We start from the raw sequence: 17327 nt of genomic DNA on the forward strand, positions 1-17327 counted from the left end.
GACCATCCTATAGTAGTTTTTGGCCACGACGTCTAAATATCGAAATTATTTAATTCCGTTTGCCACCCATACGATAGATATTAACTATCTATAATAATAATGTGTACACATAAAATATTATATGTATATATATAGACCAACAGACAAGCACTTCACCCTATAGTAGTTTTTGGCCACGACGTCTATATATCGGGCATATTTAATTCTCTTTGCCACCCAACCAAAGATATTCACTTTTTTATATAAAGTATTATTTGATCATATTAATATAACCAATTATTTCTGCCATATTCATATAATTTCTTTATGAATTATTTTTTGGTCATATCCATATAATCTATATGCCGTATCCATATAATGAATACGGCATATCCATACAACTAGCCATATTTGTATGTCAATGTATATTTTATTATACATTTTTTTTCTTTATACATATAATGTGGTATTTCCATATCGCTATAATTGAATTATATGTATAAGATATCATTTATATATAGCATTGCCAAAATAATATGATAAACATAAATTTTGAACAATACGGCCGGTCGGCGAGCACTGCCTCCCTATATATGTTTTTGGCCACGACGTCTAAATATTGGGTATTTTTCGTACTGCGGCCCCGGTGTATGTAAATTGGGCATATTTCGTACTGATGCCAACATATCTATATGACTCATTATTTTCTTCCATATCAATATAACTTCTTTTATTTCCATATTCAAGTAATTTCTTTATTTGCCATATCAATATAAAATATTTTTTGGTCATATTTATATAATCTATATGCCGTATCCATATAATGAATACGGCATATCCATACAACTAGCCATATTTGTATGTCAATGTATATTTTATTATACATTTTTTTTCTTTATACATATAATATGGTATTTCCATATCGCTATAATTGAATTATATGTATAAGATATCATTTATATATAGCATTGCCAAAATAATATGATAAACATAAATTTTGAACAATACGGCCGGTCGGCGAGCACTGCCTCCCTATATATGTTTTTGGCCACGACGTCTAAATATTGGGTATTTTTCGTACTGCGGCCCCGGTGTATGTAAATTGGGCATATTTCGTACTGATGCCAACATATCTATATGACTCATTATTTTCTTCCATATCAATATAACTTCTTTTATTTCCATATTCAAGTAATTTCTTTATTTGCCATATCAATATAAAATATTTTTTGGTCATATTTATATAATCTATATGCCGTATCCATATAATGAATACGGCATATCCATACAACTAGCCATATTTGTATGTCAATGTATATTTTATTATACATTTTTTTTCTTTATACATATAATATGGTATTTCCATATCGCTATAATTGAATTATATGTATAAGATATCATTTATATATAGCATTGCCAAAATAATATGATAAACATAAATTTTGAACAATACGGCCGGTCGGCGAGCACTGCCTCCCTATATATGTTTTTGGCCACGACGTCTAAATATTGGGTATTTTTCGTACTGCGGCCCCGGTGTATGTAAATTGGGCATATTTCGTACTGATGCCAACATATCTATATGACTCATTATTTTCTTCCATATCAATATAACTTCTTTTATTTCCATATTCAAGTAATTTCTTTATTTGCCATATCAATATAAAATATTTTTTGGTCATATTTATATAATCTATATGCCGTATCCATATAATGAATACGGCATATCCATACAACTAGCCATATTTGTATGTCAATGTATATTTTATTATACATTTTTTTTCTTTATACATATAATATGGTATTTCCATATCGCTATAATTGAATTATATGTATAAGATATCATTTATATATAGCATTGCCAAAATAATATGAAAAACATAAATTTTGAACAATACAACCGGTCGGCGAGCACTGCCTCCCTATATATGTTTTTGGCCACGACGTCTAAATATTGGGTATTTATCGTACTGCGGCTCCGGTGTATGTAAATTGGGCATATTTCGTACTGATGCCACCATATCCATATAACTTATTTTTTGTTCTATATCTATATAATTAATTTTTTTTCCATACCTATAACTATTAAACTAATTTTTTTCCATATCCATACTTGAACTTATTATTTTTCCCATATCCATATAACTCGTTTTTTCCATATCCACACTAGAATTTAGTATTTATCCCATATCCATATAAATCATTATTTACCATATCAATATAAATAATATTTTTCCATATTCATACTAGAACTTATTATTTCTTTAATATTCATATAACTCAATATTTTTTCATATCCATACTAGAACTTATTCTTTTTCCCATATCCATACTAGAACTTATAAATTTTCCCATATTCATATAACTAATTTTTTTCATATCCATACTAGAACATTAAATTTTTTGCCATATCTATATAACTCATTTTATTCCATATCCATACTAGAACTTATTATTTCTTTAATATCCATATAACTTAATATTTTTCCATATCCATACCAGAACTTTTTATTTTTCCCATATCCATAGAACTAGTTTTTTTCATATCCATACTAGAACCTAATTTTCTTCCTATATCCATATAACTTATTATTTACTATTACAATATAATTAATTTTTTCCATATCCATACTAGAGCTTATTATCTCTTCAATATCCATAAAACTCAATATTTTTTCATATCCATACTAGAACTGATTATTTTTCCCATATCCATACTAGAACTCAGTATTCTTCCCATATCCATACTACAACTTAGTATTTTTCCCATATGCATATAACTCATTATTTAGCATATCAATATAACTAATTTTTTTCCATATCCATACTAGAACTTATTATTTCTTTAATATCCATATAACTCAATATTTTTTTATATCCATACTAGAACTTATTATTTTTCCCATATCCATACTAGAACTTATAAATTTTCCCATATTCATATAACTAATTTTTTTCATATCCATACTAGAACATTAAATTTTTTGCCATATCTATATAACTCATTTTATTCCATATCCATACTAGAACTTATTATTTCTTTAATATCCATATAACTCAATATTTTTTCATATCCATACTAGAACTTATCATTTTTCCCATATTCATATAACTCATTTTTCCATATCCATACTAGAACTCTGTATTCTTTTCCATATCCATATAACTCATTTTTTTTTCATATCCATACTAGAACTTATTATTTTTCCCATATCCACATAACTCATTTTTTTCATATCCATACTAGAACTTGTTATTTTTCCCATATCCATATAACTCATTTTTTTTCATATCCATACTAGAACTTAATATTATTTTCATATCCATATAACTCATGTTTGGACTTGGAATATTTTTATACACGTCACTAATAGGATGACGATTCAGTTGGCTACCTTAAGAGGTACATATACTTGCATATGTCTCTTACTTGTATGTTCGGACTTAGAATATTTTTATACACGTCACTAATAGGATGACGATTCAGTTGGCTACCTTAAGAGGTACATATACTTGCATATGTCTCTTATTTGCATGTTCGGACTTAGAATATTTTTATACGCGTCACTAATAGGATGACGATTCAGTTGGCTACCTTAAGAGGTACATATACTTGCATATGTCTCTTATTTGCATGTTCGGACTTAGAATATTTTTATACGCGTCACTAATAGGATGACGATTCAGTTGGCTACCTTAAGAGGTACATATACTTGCATATGTCTCTTATTTGCATGTTCGGACTTAGAATATTTTTATACGCGTCACTAATAGGATGACGATTCAGTTGGCTACCTTAAGAGGTACATATACTTGCATATGTCTCTTACTTGTATGTTCGGACTTAGAATATTTTTATACACGTCACTAATAGGATGACGATTCAGTTGGCTACCTTAAGAGGTACATATACTTGCATATGTCTCTTACTTGTATGTTCGGACTTAGAATATTTTTATACACGTCACTAATAGGATGACGATTCAGTTGGCTACCTTAAGAGGTACATATACTTGCATATGTCTCTTACTTGTATGTTCGGACTTAGAATATTTGTATACACGTCACTAATAGGATGACGATTCAGTTGGGCTACCTTAAGAAGTACATATACTTGCATATGTCTCTTATTTGCATGTTCGGACTTAGAATATTTTTATACGCGTCACTAATAGGATGACGATACATATGGCTACCATTGTTAAATATATTTAAATAAAATTTATTTAAATATAATTATTATTTTATATATATATATTTTATATATATATATATTCTGACTTAAAAAAGCCAAACAAAATAAACACAATTAAATTTATGTTTATTATCGAATCATCAAGCAAAGGATAAGCTTCAGTGGATCGCAGTATGGCAGCTGCTCAACCACTTACAACACCTTGCTGTTACAAAAGTCGTTTACAATTGATTCTAGGCTTTGTCATTGTATTAAATAATGCTTTTATATGTAACTAGCGCGGCATCAGGTGATCGAAGATCCTCCCAATTTACTATGTTACAAATTACATTGGCATCACATCCATTGTCGTTTATAAAGTAAATTATAAACTTTAAATGGTTTAGAAGCCATACAATGCAAATTGCCCCTTATTTATCATTGCAGTCCAGCACGGATACGACCTTAGAGGCGTTCAGGCATAATCCAACGGACGTAGCGTCATACCACTGTTCGCTCGAACAAGTATTGTGCCATTGGTCCGTACCTGCGGTTCCTCTCGTACTACGCAGGAATGCTGTCGCAACAACGTTTTGTCATTAGTAGGGTAAAACTAACCTGTCTCACGACGGTCTAAACCCAGCTCACGTTCCCTTGCATGGGTGAACAATCCAACGCTTGGTGAATTTTGCTTCACAATGATAGGAAGAGCCGACATCGAAGGATCAAAAAGCGACGTCGCTATGAACGCTTGGCCGCCACAAGCCAGTTATCCCTATGGTAACTTTTCTGACACCTCTTGTTAAAAACTCTTTAAACCAAAAGGATCGATAGGCCGAGCTTTTGCTGTCCCTGTGTGTACTGAACACCGAGATCAAGTCAGCATTTGCCCTTTTGCTCTATGTGTGGTTTCTGTCCGCACTGAGCTGGCCTTGGGACACCTCCGTTATTATTTGAGAGATGTACCGCCCCAGTCAAACTCCCTACCTGGCAATGTCCTTGAATTGGATCATACCTGAGTAATTGGAGTTATACCAAATTTTCAAATCAAAAATACATAAATGCACCGTTTTATTAAAGAATTTGTTTGCGATTATATAACAAACTCGTGATACTTTGATCAAGAAGCTTGCATCAAAACCCAATACCATAAGATATAATAAATATATCCGTATAATGGCTAGGAAATGATACACGTTCCATTTAATCAAGTAAGTAAGGAAACAATAAGAGTAGTGGTATTTCATTGACGATACCAAACCGAAGTCTAATATCTCCCACTTATTCTACACCTCTTATGTCTCCTTACACTGCCAGATTAGAGTCAAGCTCAAAAGGGTCTTCTTTCCCCGCTAATTATTCCAAGCCCGTTCCCTTGGCTGTGGTTTCGCTAGATAGTAGATAGGGACAGGTGTCCATCGGATCCCTCCGAAGCTTATTTAACGTGGCGTGTTCCACACTGAAGGGATTACAACCACGGCACTCTTATACACCCACAAGTGAGTGTATAGTGCAATGTGTCTAGGTTAAGCGCCAGACCAACGCCCCGGACTAGAAGCTATAGCTATGTACATAGCAACCACCCCGGTAGCAATTTGAATGCTTACTTGTCGGGCAAGCATTCCCCCTTGCTGAGGAGCAGGATCTATCTAAATCCCTACTGATCTTTGGGTCACAGCACCCGAGTTGTATGACGCAACTCCACGTCGAGCCCGAAGGCTCTACCCGCATATGGGTGTCAACCACAGCCACCACGATACTCCCACATGGGGGCCAACCTCAATGAGCAGCCTTGGACAGCTGCTCAACCCGTGGTACCGAAATTACAGGCTCGGTAGGCCTCACCCCTTAAGCTCCGACAAGCTCGGATGGGGCACCCATGCCATATTAGTCGCCTCCTACGACAAGCTATGACAAGCTGTGGTAGAATTCTTCGCCGCTAGCCACACAGCAGGGGTGAGTTGGGCTAGAGCCCAGCGCCTGTGGTTCGCCTTCCATCCGTCGTAGCCATCCTTCGCCTTAAAAAGGCAGCATCCGCGAAAACTTCTAGGAGACGCATCCGTTCTGGGGTCTCAACTACTCCCGCGACGATCCATCTTCCTTGGTCCTGGACAATTCCGAGAGCATCGAGGTCACGCAATTCATTGTACAGCCGGCATTCACATAACACGTGAAGCCAGCTCTCGTCAACCTCCCCACATGAGCATGCGGTCGTGGTGCTGAGAGTCCTGTCGTGCAAGAATGCGTTTAGCGACCCGTGTCCTGTCAGTAAGAATCCGGCTTTTAGAGTAAAGACAAAGTCTTTCCTCTTGTAGACAAACGCTGCCTCTGGGAAGAATTCGCGAGTCACATGCCCGTGATCCGCGCTATCCCATCTGAGCTGCCACTCATTTAGCAGACGCTCGTCTAGCAGAGCCATCTTGTCCTTCCAGTTCATCCCGGTCATATCCAGTCCATGCAGCCAGTCGTTGGTATCCAGGGGGATTTCCTTCCGTAGTTTGAACTTCAAAGCAGACCGATGAGCGTCAAGATCCATTGGAGGAGCACCAGCAAGCACCTGCAGTGCCACGGTGGACACTGTGCGGCATACCGGTAGGCATCCCAAAAGGATGGTCCTCTGGCACGAGGTGAGGAGTTTTAGGGATTTACCCCTACTCACCGCCTTGTACCAGACCGAGGCACCAAAGAGTGCACATGGCATCATGAGTCCCCTATATATGGTCCTCTTTGCGCGGGAACTGAGTCCCCAATCGACTCGAAGCACCCGTGCTAGCCCCGCGGCGACTCCAGTCAGCCGATCTCGAATTGCCGAGATATGCGGGAGGAAACTCAACCGCTCGCCGACTAAGATGCCCAGGTACCGGTATTTTTCGACATACGGTAGGCTTGCTCCAGCAAAACGCACCGTTGGTCTCCTTCGTTGCGAAAGCTTCCCTTTCAGCAACATGATTGCCGTCTTGCTGGTGGACACGCTCACTCCAACTTCAGATCCCCAGGCTCCCACGATGCTCATCAACTGCTCGCCTTTTCGCTCCAGATCAGCACGGGAATTCCCGTCAACGAAAAGTAGCAAGTCATCTGCATACGCGCTCACAGCACAATGTGGCTCTAGGCGCTGAAGCAGCACATCCATCAGAAGGTTCCAAATGAATGGACCACTAATGGACCCTTGCGGGCAGCCCCGTGTAACCGTGACTGTGGCTGCTTCATACCTGCTGATGATGCTTGCCCTTCGGCCGGAGAAGTAGCTTTTCCACAAGCTTATCTCACGACAGCCGACGTCGACAAGCCGATCGAGCACTGCGCTCCACTCCACATTGTCGAATGCTCCCTTGAAATCGACAAAAATTCCAAGGACGTATTGCGACGTGGTGTTGTCAACTGTGGTTGTGGCATGCCTCCAGGCATCCTCCACGCAGCGTCCAGGCCGAAATCCAAATTGCCATCTGCAGCCATCCGGTAGCACATCCTTGAGTCGATTCACCATGAGTCCTTCGAGCACCTTTCCGAACACTGGCAAAAGGCATATGCCACGATAGGACGAAGGATCGCTCCTGTCCTTATCAGGCCCCTTTACCAGCGGTATCACTCTCGGGTGCTTCCACTCGTCAGGGAAGTATCCTTCCGAGAGGCATCGAGAGTACAGCGACGTCAGGTGCTTCCGGAATGGCACGCCATACCTCCTTGACGATGCCACCCGTGATGCCATCCATACCCGGAGATCTCCGACTTTTCAGCCTGGAGACGCAGGTCGCCACCTCGAAGGATTCGAGAATTGGCGGGGCACCAGGGTGTACGTCCACGCGTGCAGTCGACTCCGCAACTGGAAAGAAGTGGCGAAGAAGCACGTTTGCGCAGTCGAGCCAATTTACGATAAGCGCGCCGTTCGACCGAAGACATCCGAGATCGGTTGTCTTCTTCCGGCCTCGGCATATTCGGTATACGTGCCCCCATGGATCATCTTTGTGCCGTCCCACGAAGTCCCGCCAGTTTTGCTCCTTTGTCGTCAGGATAAGCTTCTTGTACTGGGCTGAAGCAAGCCTCAGACCAGCAACAAGTTGCACAGCATCATCGGTACCACTCCGACGAGCTTCCTGCAGCCTCCGCCTCAGTCTCCGAACCTCTTGGCGTTTGGTACTCAGTTCAGGATTCCACCATATTACTTTTCTCCTTTCTGCAGGCATCCTGCGCCCCATCACTCTGTCGCACACGTCCTGTACGGTAGAGCGGAGGGCAGACACTCGTTCGTCCAACGGCGATTCCTCCAGTTCCTCGAGACCTCTTGCTGCACTCCTTAGCTCCTCACCGAATCTTCGCCAACTTACATTGGAGAGTCTCCATTGCGGTACCGGAGCTAGGCTCTCAACGGCCCTATTGGGATCTGGAGTAACCTCAACAGTGATAATGTTGTGGTCACTGAGATCCCAGAAGTCGACTCTCCATTCGAACATAGCCCATGCTCGCGCTGCGTCGTTGGCGAAGGTCACGTCGATATCACTACTGGAGCGAATATTATCGAACGTGAACACCTGGCTGGCTGTGTTGAGCACACAGGCACCGCTTGCAATGATCCACTCGGTCAAGTGCTGTCCCCGTTCGCGACGATGACTATCTCCAGAGTTGGGTGGAGATTTACTAAACCACATGGGGGACACGGCGTTAGCATCTATTCCAAGGATTGTCGGTGTCGTGCTGGCCAGCAGCAGGACCGAATCCAGGTAGTCGGTGTAGGGCTCCAGAGCAGCTCTATGCCGGCAGTATGCGGAGGCCAGAAAGATAGTGCCGTATCTTCCCGTGACACTCACGCACACTCCGTACTCCGTCGTCAGGCTCTCGATGGGCATGCAGATGGCATTTGCATCATCCACTATGATTGCGGCTTTCCTCCTCTTGTCTGCGAAGACCCTCATCCCTCCAGGGAGTCCAGTCATTCTTCCAGCTGTGTCCACGTAGGGCTCCTGGACTAGTGCGAACAGGTGGCCAGCATCTCTCACCTGCTTGGCAAGCTCGATGAAAGCGCAACGGCCTTTGCCACAATTTGCTTGGATGAAGCTGAACATATTAATGTCTAGCTTGCACCCTTGCTATCACCGCGCCGTATATCGGGCAACCTCCTGAGAGCATATAATGTCCTGAGGGAAGCCCTTTATGCCGGCAGTTACGGCAATCCACCGGGTTACAACATTGTACCGCTTTGTGGCCATCCTGTCCGCACTGACGGCAGACCTGCTTCGTATACCTGCAGTTGTCAATCTTGTGGTCGAATCCCAGGCAATTATGGCAAGCGTAGGTGCGCACTTGCCGCCGACAGCGATAAGAGAACCACTTGATGTAAACTCTGCCACCATCTAGAAGGCTCAGCGCCTGGTCGTCTACTTCCAGTGTCACGTTAATTGTGGCACCGTTGGCAGTAGACCAGGGCTTTGTGGTCAAAACCACCGCTTTCTGAAACTGCTTCATCGACCAATCCTCAAAGTTTTTCTCTTTGAGTTCCAGCATAAATTCCTCGTGTCCTATGGTGGTGTCAACGTCTTGCACAATCACCCGAGGTTTTATAATCGGATTTCTCGACACCTTAAGGCCCACCTCAGCGAACTTTGCAGATGCGACAACTTTGGTCATTTCTGCTCGAGATGGCGTGCGAATAATAGCACCGCCTCTCTTCAGCTCACGCACCTCATGAACCCTAACGCCCAGGGCGGGCGCAACCTCCTTGCGGATTTTGTCCGCAATCTGCCTTCCCGAGAGGGTGGGATCGTCGCCGGCAACGACCGCTGACCACGTTTCGCGAATGTTCACGCTCCGTGGTGCGGCTACGGGGGGAGCAGGTTGGCCAACAAGATGCGCGCCTCTTGCAGCAGTAGTTGCATAGGAGGCAGCCGAGACGACCGGTGTTGGCGTTGGTTGTCTGCTTGCACGATCCTCGAGGACTCCAATGTGAATCATCATAGCACTGATAATCTCCTCATACCTGTTGAAATTATTCTGGATTTTTCCAGCCAGTTTTGAGCTGGTCGTCGAGGCAACCAATACTTTCGCGAACGAGGTCCGGATGTCCGCCAATTCTCGTGCTATGGCACCGCTTCCCATCTTTACCTTCTCCATGATGGAGACTACCGGAATATCTGGAGTAACAATGGGTGCAGTATCTGGGGCGTCAATAGTCGCAGCGGCGTTTTCAGCGGCGTTCAGAGCAGCATTCACAGGGTCAGCTGAACTTGCGGCAATCGCAGCAGCACTCGGCATCTCCATCCATAATGGCTCATTTTCTTCATCTAAAGACACTGGCGTGTCCTTTGTCCCACCAATAGCTGGAACCTTTGCCCGTGATGCATCTCTCGGCGGCCCCATACTGCGTTTTCCCCTAGCGCGCACGGTCCTTCCACGGGCTGAACTGCGGCTGCTCCCATGTTCACTCCCAGACTCGCTAACATCCATATTGGATGGAACCCCGACTCTATTTTGCTGATCTGGTATCCCAATCAGCTGATTTGCTGAAATTCCAATGCTCGAACCACTTATCAAAGTCACACACCTTTGTCCAATTTCCGTACCAAATATATGACAAATAGCAAAGTCACAATTACCTTTCAGACAACTGTCAAATAAAATATGCCTAAATGAGGCAAATATGAAAACAAAATTCACAAAATGAAAAACGCGAAATATCACTCAACCGCACAGTTTTTCATGCAGAAAAAACCGAAACCGTTTTCACAGGCAATAAACACGAATTTGGTGCTAGTTTCAGCTATGTAGCTAACCGGGGACTGTTGTTTTTGAATTAACTAACGGAGCGCACGAAAACACACGTCTGCTCACTCGAGCAATCCAAAATCGACTGTGAGTAGATAGGGACAGTAGGAATCTCGTTAATCCATTCATGCGCGTCACTAATTAGATGACGAGGCATTTGGCTACCTTAAGAGAGTCATAGTTACTCCCGCCGTTGACCCGCGCTTACTTGAATTTCTTCACTTTGACATTCAGAGCACTGGGCAGAAATCACATTGTGTCAACACCCGCTAGGGCCATCACAATGCTTTGTTTTAATTAGACAGTCGGATTCCCCAAGTCCGTGCCAGTTCTGAATTGATTGTTAATTGATAATCGTTATAATTAATAAGAACTAATTGGTTTGACCCAATTAGTATTCTTAAAAATTTTAGCAAGAAAGTTCCACAATTGGCTACGTAACTAACTATCCGGGGAACAAGTAACTAACATAAATGCTAGAAACTCTATTTACCCAGAACGAGCACATAAACCATGTTATTGTTTCCCAATCAAGCCCGACTATCTCAATCTTCAGAGCCAATCCTTATCCCGAAGTTACGGATCTAATTTGCCGACTTCCCTTACCTACATTATTCTATCGACTAGAGACTCTTCACCTTGGAGACCAGCTGCGGATATTGGTACGGCCTGTTGAGAAGTTTGCGTGTCCCCACCATAAATTTTCAAGGTCCGAGGAGAAAATATCGACACAACAGTATATGTCATGCTCTTCTAGCCCATCTACCATATCTCTCTGCGAAAGACTTCCATGGTAGTACGGCTATAAAACAGAAAAGAAAACTCTTCCGATATCTCTCGACGGCTTCTTTATGGTCGTTCCTGTTGCCAGGATGAGCACGAGGCCCATATTTAATAACAAACGGATACTCAACAGGTTACGGAATTGGAACCGTATTCCCTTTCGTTCAAAATTATTCAAGTATATTATATTAGCTTGATTTGTATATATTGCGTTTTTGGTTTTACTTGAAAATTTTCGGCTTTCGCCTTGAACTTAGGACCGACTAACTCGTGATCAACCACTGTTCACACGAAACCCTTCTCCACTTCAGTCCTCCAAGGTCTCATTCGATTATTTGCTACTACCACCAAGATCTGTACCAATGGCAGCTCCATGCAGGCTTACGCCAAACACTTCTACGCATACCATTGTACCTTCCTACTCACTAAAGTTTCAAAATTTATATCACAAGTAATATAAATCATCTACTTTAGCGGTAATGTATAGGTATACAACTTAAGCGCCATCCATTTTAAGGGCTAGTTGCTTCGGCAGGTGAGTTGTTACACACTCCTTAGCGGATTTCGACTTCCATGATCACCGTCCTGCTGTTTTAAGCAACCAACGCCTTTCATGGTATCTGCATGAGTTGTTAATTTGGGCACCGTAACATTACGTTTGGTTCATCCCACAGCGCCAGTTCTGCTTACCAAAAGTGGCCCACTGGGCACATTATATCATAACCTTAAACTTCATATCAAGAAAGTTAAGGTTCTTACCCATTTAAAGTTTGAGAATAGGTTAAGATCGTTTCGACCCTAAGGCCTCTAATCATTCGCTTTACCAGATAAGATTATTTTATATAATATTAAAATGCACCAGCTATCCTGAGGGAAACTTCGGAAGGAACCAGCTACTAGATGGTTCGATTGGTCTTTCGCCCCTATACTCAATTCTGACAATCGATTTGCACGTCAGAACTGTTTCGGTCTTCCATCAGGGTTTCCCCTGACTTCAACCTGATCAAGTATAGTTCACCATCTTTCGGGTCACAGCATATATGCTCAAGGTACGTTCCAGTTAGAGGCATAAATAATATAAATATCATTATACATAACTATATAGAACGCCCCGGGATTGTGTTAATTAGCTATAAATAGTTAAAAAACTAATCCCATTATTAGTCAAGTTAATTACGCTATTAGGTTTATATCCCAATAACTTGCACATATGTTAGACTCCTTGGTCCGTGTTTCAAGACGGGTCCCGAAGGTATCCTGAATCTTTCGCATTGTTAATCCTACAAGTGCATATAATAAACACAAAAATCAATGATAATCATGCCATTATATAATTCCGAAAAATTAACGCACTGTATTCATATAAATCTATCAGCACTTTATCAAATTAATAACATTTATTCTGTGTTAAAATGCAAGCAATTTAATTTGAATAAACTATAAGTTATATTTTATGATAAATTTGGTATGCTAATAGATTACAATGTCCTTATATGGAAAAAATGCACACTATTATCATAATATTGTTTAAATATTACAATTTTAATGATGAATTTTCCATAACGGATATTCAGGTTCATCGGGCTTAACCTCTAAGCAGTTTCACGTACTGTTTAACTCTCTATTCAGAGTTCTTTTCAACTTTCCCTCACGGTACTTGTTTACTATCGGTCTCATGGTTATATTTAGTTTTAGATGGAGTTTACCACCCACTTAGTGCTGCACTATCAAGCAACACGACTCTTTGGAAACATCATCTAGTAATCATTAACGTTATACGGGCCTGGCACCCTCTATGGGTAAATGGCCTCATTTAAGAAGGACTTAAATCGTTAATTTCTCATACTAGAATATTGACGCTCCATACACTGCATCTCACATTTGCCATATAGACAAAGTGACTTAGTGCTGAACTGATTTCTTTTCGCTCGCCGCTACTAAGAAAATCCTTGTTAGTTTCTTTTCCTCCCCTAATTAATATGCTTAAATTCAGGGGGTAGTCCCATATGAGTTGAGGTTGTATATAACTTTTATTTGCAATTAATTCTTTATATATAATGATAAAACATTTTATTAAATTCGTTTAAAGCTGACGTATATATATATTAATGGCATTTATTTGTAACGAATTAACGAAGAATAATAATATTGTCAACGTTTTTCATATTTCAAATCATTAATAAGAGGACAATTCTAGATAATATTTTATGCTAGACATTTCTCAGTATTATTTGATTGAAAAAGAAAATATTCCTCTTGGTTTTTCTCAAAGTTTAATTACTATTGTGAGATAATGTTTTTCATATATTTGTTAATATTATGAATAAAATAATTAAATTATTTTTATCCAATAATATACCATATGCTTATAAAATTTTATTATAAAATTTGTATAAACAACTTAATTAGCATAGTCTTACAACCCTCAACCATATGTAGTCCAAGCAGCACTATAAAATTAATTAAAGTACATAACAGCATGGACTGCGATATGCGTTCAAAATGTCGATGTTCATGTGTCCTGCAGTTCACACGATGACGCACAGTTTGCTGCGTTCTTCATCGACCCATGAGCCGAGTGATCCACCGCTTAGAGTTTTATAATATTGGTTTTAAATTTGGTCAAATATGTTTTTATTGAAAGAAATTAAAAATACACCATTTTACTGGCATATATCAATTCCTTCAATAAATGTATTTATATACCTAAAATAAATGCTGCGAAATGTCTTAGTTTTATATAAACAATATATATCAAAGTATTATTTGTAATGGCATTTGTTTGTTAATATATATTGATAATTTTATATAAAACATTAACCTGAAACCAGGTACAACATTGTATATTTTAGGTTGTTGCATTATCCAATGTATGATCATCATCAAATTAGTTGGCCAATACATCTCGCAACGCGTGTATATTATGGTCCATATACACACAAAAGTTTATAATAAATATATAAAATATATTTTATTATATTAATAATTCGATTTGCTTGTTCGAATTTTATGTTTGTTTCTATTTAATTTATTTGTAATAATATTATATTATTACAATATTTCGATTTGCTTGTTCGAAATTTATTTGATCTTTTACTTTTAAGATCATATTTTTGGTATAATTATTATTATAATTATTATGTATATATATATATATATTGGTAATTTGTATTAAATTTGTATTAACAAATTTTTTTATTAACGGTAAGGATATTATACAATAATGATCCTTCCGCAGGTTCACCTACGGAAACCTTGTTACGACTTTTACTTCCTCTAAATAATCAAGTTCGGTCAACTTTTGCGAAACAACCGTAACACACAAGGCGTCACAGTGATCACGTCCGGAGACCTCACTAAATAATTCAATCGGTAGTAGCGACGGGCGGTGTGTACAAAGGGCAGGGACGTAATCAATGCGAGTTAATGACTCACACTTACTGGGAATTCCAAGTTCATGTGAACAGTTTCAGTTCACAATCCCAAGCATGAAAGTGGTTCAGCGGTTTACCCGGACCTCTCGGTCTAGGAAATACACGTTGATACTTTCATTGTAGCGCGCGTGCAGCCCAGGACATCTAAGGGCATCACAGACCTGTTATTGCTCAATCTCATTATTGCTAGACGCAATTTGTCCATTTAAGAAGCTAGTGTCCTTATAATGGGACAAACCAACAGGTACGGCTCCACTTATATAAACACATTCAAACACAATAAACATTTTACTGCCACCATGAATGAAGGCTATATAAGCTTCAACACCATAATCCTGAAGATATCTATTTAATATATTTGAGTCTCGTTCGTTATCGGAATTAACCAGACAAATCACTCCACGAACTAAGAACGGCCATGCACCACCACCCATAGATTCGAGAAAGAGCTATCAATCTGTCTTACACACTTATGTTCGGACCTGGTAAGTTTTCCCGTGTTGAGTCAAATTAAGCCGCAGGCTCCACTCCTGGTGGTGCCCTTCCGTCAATTCCTTTAAGTTTCAGCTTTGCAACCATACTTCCCCCGGAGCCCAAAAGCTTTGGTTTCCCGGGAAGCGACTGAGAGAGCCATAAAAGTAGCTACACCCAATTGCTAGCTGGCATCGTTTATGGTTAGAACTAGGGGCGGTATCTGATCGCCTTCGAACCTCTAACTTTCGTTCTTGATTAATGAAAACATCTTTGGCAAATGCTTTCGCTTAAGTTAGTCTTACGACGGTCCAAGAATTTCACCTCTCGCGTCGTAATACTAATGCCCCCAAACTGCTTCTATTAATCATTACCTCTTGATCTGAAAACCAATGAAAGCAGAACAGAGGTCTTATTTCATTATCCCATGCACAGAATATTCAGGCATTTGAAGCCTGCTTTAAGCACTCTAATTTGTTCAAAGTAATTGTACCGGCCCACAATAACACTCGTTTAAGAGCACTAATGCAGGTTTTTAAATAGGAGGAACATATGAAAAAATACAAGTATTAAACACATATAAGAACTCCACCGGTAATACGCTTACATACATAAAGGTATAGTACTAACCACAATTGTAAGTTGTACTACCCGTATGAAGCACAAGTTCAACTACGAACGTTTTAACCGCAACAACTTTAATATACGCTATTGGAGCTGGAATTACCGCGGCTGCTGGCACCAGACTTGCCCTCCAATTGGTCCTTGTTAAAGGATTTAAAGTGTACTCATTCCAATTACAGGGCCTCGGATATGAGTCCTGTATTGTTATTTTTCGTCACTACCTCCCCGAGCTGGGAGTGGGTAATTTACGCGCCTGCTGCCTTCCTTAGATGTGGTAGCCGTTTCTCAGGCTCCCTCTCCGGAATCGAACCCTGATTCCCCGTTACCCGTTGCAACCATGGTAGTCCTAGATACTACCATCAAAAGTTGATAGGGCAGACATTTGAAAGATCTGTCGTCGGTACAAGACCATACGATCTGCATGTTATCTAGAGTTCAACCAATATAACGATCTTGCGATCGCTTGGTTTTAGCCTAATAAAAGCACATGTCCCATAAGGTTCATGTTTTAATTGCATGTATTAGCTCTAGAATTACCACAGTTATCCAAGTAACTGTTAACGATCTAAGGAACCATAACTGATATAATGAGCCTTTTGCGGTTTCACTTTTAATTCGTGTGTACTTAGACATGCATGGCTTAATCTTTGAGACAAGCATATAACTACTGGCAGGATCAACCAGAATAATGTTTTCGTTCATATTTCATTCATATTTTTTGAATAGAAATTAGTAATATAAATATAATAGATTTTATTTCCATTTTATATGTTCGGTTTTTCTTAAATATTGATTTTAATTCAATATTTTTTTTTTGCTTTGTGAAATAATTCTATTTTAATTCGAATACGGCCATTTTTATATGGCATTCGTATACGTTCTTTAATTTTTACTTGTTTCGCCCACTATATAACAAGTTTATAATTGATGTTAAAGAAAAAGTACAACTTTTTTATAACACCATTTTCAATATATATTGTTCTTTCTATAAGTTTTTAGTATATTATATATACATATTTCATTCTAAAATATCATTTTTGTTCAACATACATAATTATTGTATCCACACTGTACAATTTTTGTTTAACCAATATAAATATTGAGTT

The 17327-nt window shown here is 39.7% G+C and overlaps 2 non-coding genes and 1 pseudogene across 2 annotated transcripts; all 3 read right to left on the minus strand.

The window, feature by feature from the left end:
* Positions 1–10944: 10944 nt before the first annotated feature.
* On the minus strand, positions 10945–13712 carry LOC138914691 (large subunit ribosomal RNA; annotated as a pseudogene).
* A 399-nt stretch (positions 13713–14111) lies between these two features.
* On the minus strand, positions 14112–14290 carry LOC138914693 (5.8S ribosomal RNA). Its single transcript, XR_011420507.1, has one exon. It is a non-coding gene; the product is annotated as a 5.8S ribosomal RNA (ribosomal RNA).
* Positions 14291–14913: 623 nt separating this feature from the next.
* Positions 14914–16908, minus strand: LOC138914688 (small subunit ribosomal RNA). Its single transcript, XR_011420503.1, has one exon. It is a non-coding gene; the product is annotated as a small subunit ribosomal RNA (ribosomal RNA).
* Between the last annotated feature and the right edge of the window lie 419 nt (positions 16909–17327).

Source organism: Drosophila takahashii, unplaced genomic scaffold (genome assembly GCF_030179915.1).
Source record: "Drosophila takahashii strain IR98-3 E-12201 unplaced genomic scaffold, DtakHiC1v2 scaffold_76, whole genome shotgun sequence".
In the NCBI taxonomy this organism is placed as follows: Eukaryota; Metazoa; Arthropoda; class Insecta; order Diptera; family Drosophilidae; genus Drosophila; species Drosophila takahashii.